Source organism: Haemorhous mexicanus, chromosome 20 (assembly GCF_027477595.1).
Source record: "Haemorhous mexicanus isolate bHaeMex1 chromosome 20, bHaeMex1.pri, whole genome shotgun sequence".
Classification (NCBI taxonomy): domain Eukaryota; kingdom Metazoa; phylum Chordata; class Aves; order Passeriformes; family Fringillidae; genus Haemorhous; species Haemorhous mexicanus.
In genome coordinates, this window is record NC_082360.1 from 4,369,465 (window position 1) to 4,376,392 (window position 6,928).

Below are 6,928 nucleotides of genomic sequence, written 5' to 3' on the forward strand. Positions count from 1 at the left end.
GGGGGGACACTGTTCTAAGAGGGAGGAGGGCAGAGATTGATGCCTTGGAAGCTGCTCAGGGTCTTGGGGAGCCTGGTGCCAACTTCTCCTGTTGGGCTGAAGGCAACAGCGCTGTTCTCCAGCCCCATATGCTGGAAAAAACAGCACTTGAGTGGTGTTTTTTCCAACACCACTCCAGAGTGGGGACTCTGGAGTCCCCAAGCCACAATTAGAAGGGTGGCCTTGCAAGAGGAACCTTTTTCTTTCCCTACAGCTTCACAAAACTGAGCCCAAGCAGCCATGGCCACAGAGAAGGGATCCAGAGGCCCACTCATGTGGGGAGGGGAATTAGGGCCTGGTTCAATCTGTCTTCTCCTGCTGTGTCTTTTCTTGTGGGGCAAAAACCACTCAGTGCTGTTAATGTGATTAATAAGCCATCCTTGGAGTCTCTGCCACATCCTGTACACGCTTCCAGGCAGAAGTGAACAGTCAGCAAAGCCTGCACACTGCTCCAGATGGGAAACATCAGCTGGGAAACCATGAGCAAAAGGACTCAGCTCTGCAGTGGGGAGGCTGCAGTGGGCACCCAGAGCTCCCGGACCTTTGCACGCTGAGCTGAGAGTAGCCAGGACCAGCAGTGGCCAGAGGGTGCTGAAATGGGGCTGTTTTTTCTAACAGCTTGTTGAAAAGGAGCAGGGAATTTCAGCATTACCTTGCAGGGAGAAAATATGTACACAGCCCTTCACTTCATACTAATATTTACCCCCAGATCCTGTCACGTCAGGGTGGCTGTGACGATCACACCCTGACCCAGACCGAGTGGCCTCACCAGAGCTCTGCAAGTGCTGCTGGAAAAGGAGGCTGAGGCTCACACCACCCCAGAAAACTGGCCCAGGGGCTGGGACAATGGGCTCACACCCTCACTGCCCTGTGCTCATGGAGGGTCAAACCCACCTTGTTCCCAAGTGTCCCAGCCTGGGGATTCTGCTCTCCAGGAGCCACCCTCCACCTAAGGGAGCTGGTGGAGATCCAGCTCTGAGAAAACACCTTGGTGGCCCCAGTGATGTTTTGTGGGCTGGGAGATGGAGGGGAGGAGGAATTTGATAGCTAAGGCATGGCCCAGGTTGTGCTCCTACTCCACTTGCCATGCTCCAGCTCCAGGAGAGCCTCTCCATCCACACCAGTGGCCACAGGGCCAAGGTCTCCTGCCCAATGCCTGTCACAAGCTGGGGGAATGGTGGCTCCACCATCCTGGTGCTGGATGGGATCAGAGGTGACACACCTGCACTGTGTATCTGTATCCTGCTGGCACCTGGTGACAGCTGAGGGGAGGGCCAGGAGGTCACTGTGAGGGACAGGCAGGAGCACAGCTGCAGGGGGGAGATTAAGAAAGAGAACATGCAATAACTGCATTGCAGTTTTTAACATGGCTATTGAAATTCCTAGGAAACCCCATCCCATGGAAGCTGGCAGTAAGGAGAAGTGGGTGTGGGGGTGGCACAGGGTGAGAAGCCTTGGGACACACAGCTTGCAGATTCCCACCAGCCTGAAGGACATGTCCCTTCTTCCTCGGTGTTATCTGCACCAGGGTAAGAGCCAGGAGCTCCAGGTTTCTCTGTACGAGCCCTGCCATGGCCACCCTCACCAGTGGGGGGGTTTGGTGGCTCCTCGCTCTGAGCAAAGCCCTCGGGGAGAAGAAAAAAGGCAGGAAAACACCCTGGCAGGCCAGAGGGGCTGACACTGAGCAGGAGCCAGCCCTTCCTTCCGCGGCCGGCTCCTCTTCAGCTGCACCGGCTGATATGGTTTATCTGAGCAGCGCTGAATGTAAACGCTGTCAGCGCCGGCCGGGATTAATTCCCGGCAGTTTGGCAGCCGAGATGAAATAACAGCTCTGCGGGGGGGGAGAAAGGGGGGAAGTGCACATCTCCGACTGAAAAATCCTCCCTGTTAATTTACAGCCGGGTTTCTCTTCTCCCAGGCACTCTGGAGAGAGAGCAAAGCCGGGGGCAGAGGAGGATGGGGAGGACCAGCAGCAGCAGGAGGGTTGCTGGAGGGAAAGGCTGGGATCCCAGGGAGGGGGGAGGATTGGGAAAACCACGCTTTCCCCACGCTCAGGAGCTGCCCCCCCGGTGCCAGGGACACGGCGGGGTGAGGCCATGGCCCGCAGCCCCCAGCCCAGCCCAGTCACCCCCAGGACCCCCGGGTGCCGCTGGATGGAGGAAGCAGCGCCGAGGGCACCCGGATGCTCCGGACGCCTGAACCTCGAGAGGCGGCGCCGTGCCCTGACAGGAGCCCCCTCTGCTCCCCCCGGCCTGGGGGCCACTGCCAGCCCCTCTCTGACGAGCACCCACCACCCTCTCTTTGGGGGACAAACCACCAAAAAACACATTCTGGCTGAATATCCCCATCTGCCACCAAGAGATCACCCAAGGACTTCGCTGCTGGGGGGATTCCCAGCCCGAAATAGGTGGGACTGTCACTGCTGTTTATAACAAATCCTTTTCATTAATTGACAAATGTATTTCCTTTAAGGGAAAGCTTTGGAAAACTGCCCTGCAGACGCTGTTGTTTCAAGGTTGATGTTCCAAACAGGTCCTGAAATAAAATAACCATCGGGCTCTGCCACATTGCTATAGCTTGTAGTTTATATTTATACAGCAGAGGAGTTTGGTTTGAGGATACTTTTCTAAGGTATAGTGTGGTTTTCATTTATTTTCTTTGGATATTTAAGTAAATAACCACAAATGCTTTCTCTTATTTTCATTGTTTTCTTGGTAGAGGATTGGCTGGACTAAAAGCCAGGCAGTGCACGGGAAGATAAATTGATTTATTTTGAACTTAGAAAACCTATGCCCCATCTGTCTGCCAAGAGCTGTGCACCACTTGGGGCTCTGCAGCCAACAAATTATGATTATAGTCAGGATTTGATTTTTTTTTTTTTATATTTTATATGTACCTACATAAAATGTAGTCCCTGGCCTTCATCTGCCAGGGCACTGGTTGACATCCACCCCAGGTGGAGAGGTGAAGAGAGGGTGCAAAATGCAGGAAGCAGATCCTGGAAATGATACAAATGTCAGTTTGGAGAACTGATTTAAAAATAATTCTCATGCTGGTGGCTGAATAGGTGATCAGTGAGACAGTGGTTATTCCCTGCTCCATGCAAACCTCCCTGTGCCATGGCTCCCTTTTGGATCAGGGGCTGGCAGAGGGTTTGGGGTGATGAGAGAAAGGTCTGGGGTGTCTGCAGAGGTGTTGTGCCTACAGGTGCCTGTGGAGAGAAGGGGCTCCAGCAGACACATGGAGCTGCTAACAATGCCCAGGGCAAGTGCCTGTCTCGGCAGCCCAGCCTTGCTCTCTACCAAGCCCCCATCTCACCTGGGATGTCAAACCCCTCTGGTCCCCCAGCCAGGAGGGGCTGGGGCTGATGGAGCTGTGCCTGTGCCCCGGCCCAGCGGCTGGGCTCGGCGGCGGGGAGGCTCTCGGGGGGTGAGTGCCGGTGAACACCGCCCTGCAGCCCCTGCCCAGCCAGCCGCGGATCCGCCGGGCCCTGCACGCCGGCAGGCGCGGCAGGAGAGCCCTGGGGATGCTGGATAAATAGCAGTGGGCGAGGAGGATCGCTTCTCAAAGGTCAGCGCTTCCTCCGTGCCGCTCTGAACTCACCCACTTGCATCCCTCCTCCTCCTCCTCCTCTCCAGGGCATCCTTGGAGCATCCTCTGCCCCAGCCCCGCTCCCAGCAGCTCCCGCTGGCCGAGCCCCACAGCCGGGGGCACAAACAGCTCCCCACCAAGCCAAGCTGTTCCCAGCTTTGACATCTGACTGAGCAGTCACTAGAAGGAAAATTCCCAAGGCTGGACTATCCTAGGTTATTTCAGAGTCACAGAATCTGCTGAGTTGAGGGAGCAGGCAGCTCCCAGCCTCCTGACCTTTCCTGCTCCAATAAATCACTCCAGAGTTCTCCCAAGAGTTTATTCTTTGAGAAAGCAATAAGAGAGGAGGAAACCCCAGAAGACAAACTCCCACCAGCCTGCCTTTGATTACATTTGATATTGTTTTATTTCTTAATGCTTTCCCACTGCAGGCTGGCCAAGGAAGGAGGGAGGGAGGCCCAGAGGGCAGGAGGAGACAGTGCTTGAAAGGAGTAAATACACAAATTTTCCCACTGATATCTGTGGCTTAGGGTGGCTCAGTCAGGATCTGAGGGTAACAGTGGCTCTGAGGATGGGTGCCGGGGTCCCCCAGTTGCCCAGGCTGTGAACTTGGGGTGAGCAGGAGCATCCCCATCCCTGCTGGGGTGCCAGAGCATGGGGACAGCTGCAGAGCACGGCACAGGTGGGCAGTGGGAGGTGGTCCCCATGTCCCAGCCCCTCGATGGCTGAGGCAGGTGAGAATGACACCACAAGCTCCATCTCCCACACAGACAGGTGACACCACTGCCACACAGCTGGGTGGCACCTCTGCCACCAGCCCTGTGATGCCGGTGGGGCGACCTTGGAGGAGCTTTCCGTGCACTCTGCCCTCCCAGAACCAGACCTGAGCTCCCAGATTGCCCGACAGGAAAAACTTCTGTCTCTGCCTGAAGCACCGAGAGCCACGCTGTCCCCAGGGCTCCTGGTGTGATCGGGAGCCGGCCAGGGGCGACAGCTGCGACACCCGGCGTGGCACTGGAGGGAAGGAGGTGAGAGGGAAAGGAGCGCTGAGCCATGGCAGAGGCTGAGCATCCGCTGCTGCTGCTGCTGGAGCAGCTTCCATCCATTCCATCCCTCCCATCCCGCTCGGAGCGCGGCCGCGGGCTGGCCTCTGCCGTTCGCAGCGGGAACAGCAGCGCGGCTCATCCAGCTGCTGGCGCTGCCCCCAGGGCTCTGCCGGCTGCCACAGCACCCCGGCGATGGTGGCAGCAGGGACACGCGTTCTGCAGCCCTGAGGGATTAAAGCAGGGCAACCCCGACAAAGGGGAGAAATTATGCATCTGACTCTATTGATACCAGCAGGCTAATTAATTACTTATTATACTATATTATTCTATATTATATTACGCTATATTACATTACATCTAAACTGAATTTGTACAAGCATTCAACTCAACTGTACATAATTTTGTGACTGTTAGCTGACAGTTTCCCCCCCCAACACACACACGGATTCAATTAGTTAAGGTATTAAAAGACTCACATTAGAATCTAATTAAGCAAATTCCTTCAGGTGAATAATCTTCCTCAATGCATTCTACTTGTTCTAAAACACAGGAAGAGTAAATGAGATGAGAATTGATTTTCCTTCTCTGAAGTTCAGAGAATGTGAATCCTAGAAATATCCTTGGGAAGTTGTGCCTTGCTTTTCTCTGTGAAGAGAAATGTGGCTACAGTGGGACATGGTGGGGGTGGGACACAGAGTGTCTGTACCAGGGGTAGGGCTGGGGCAAGGTGTGTCCCCTCTGTGCAGGTTTGCTCCCCCAGGTTGTGTCCCAAGAGATCAGGAGATGAAGGGATGGGGGGCCAGGTGTCCAGAGGGGCTGTGGGGACACAAACCAAACCCATCTGCCTTCGTCTGGGAGCAATTCAAGACAAGCAGAGGGGTCTCACATCCATATGGAGGTCCATAAAGAGCCAATGATGGAGGAAAGAATCCTGGAGAACCTGGAGATTTAAGGAAGAAGTTGAAAAGACTAGAAAACCTTGGACCACAGCCTTGGGATGGGAGTGGGGTGTTTCTACAACACACAAATTCTGAGGCTGTGGAAACTGGGATTTTTTGTCCCAAGCATCCTCATGACACTTCCTCTGAGAAGTCACTGGAGCCGATGCCAAGCTCCTGGAGCTCCTCTGCAGGTGGAGACCCACGTCAAACACTATTCCCCAGTTCCATCCAGTTCCAGCACATCCCATAATACTGGCCCTTTCCACCTGTGTCCCCCAGCCAGGGCTGGAGATTTCTGGTGAGGGGGAAGATCAAACCCACAGGATGCACAACTCCTTTTCCACAGGGAGCAGGAGCCTCTTGGCTCCATCAGCTCTCCCAAAACACAGCAACAGGGTTGATGCCACATGTCACAGCCTCAGTGGCCCCTGGGTTTGTTCAGCAGCATCCTTGGGAAGAACAACTAGCTGCCATGCCTCCTTAAAACATACCTGAATGGCAATAGAATCACAGGATGGTTTGGGTTGGAAGGGATCACAAACCTCATCGGCTGCTACAGGGTACACAACCAAGGAAAGCTGGGCTCAGTTTGCTTCTGAAAATCCTCTTTTAAACCCCCTGAAACCTTCCGTGCTGTGGTTTCTGGAGAAGACTGATGCTGCTCAGGTCTTCTGCAGTGTTCCTCCACACCCAGGGACAGGACCTGCCCCAGCAGCAGCCCCCTGCCAGCCTTGGGTGGGCAGTGAGCAGCAGGACCTTGCTGGCTCTGAGCTGCTGGGGACAGATCCCATGCTGGAGGGTTTCATGGCACAAGAGGGAGGGAAATCTCTTGCTGAGAGATCCCAGCCCTGGGCCCAGCACATCACCCCACACAGGATGGTCTCCCATCCTGGGATACAGAGTGCTGTGTCCCCTCCCTGCCTTCCTTGGAGCACAGAGCAGCCAGAACACTTCTGGCCAGGCCGTGGAGCCGTTTGCTCCACAAGGGAAGTGCTCTGCAGAGCGTCTCCCCAGGAGTGACGCAACACCCTGTCCTTGCTGCCTTGGGGGTTTTCAGTCATTTCTTTTGCTTCCTTATTGCCCAATGCTCAGCAGGGCTGGCACAGGTGGCAGTCACCCTCCTCCCCTCCCCTCTGTGGGCCTTGCCATCCCGCCTGGCTCCTCCATGGAAAGACACATCCCACAGGACACGAGCTTGGAGCAGGACGCAGGCAGGGCCACGGCAGTGACAGGTTTTGTCAGCCATTGTTTATCCCACCAAAAGGTTGTTCTGTCCCTTCCCAAATGCCAGGAGAAGACCTGGCACCTTGG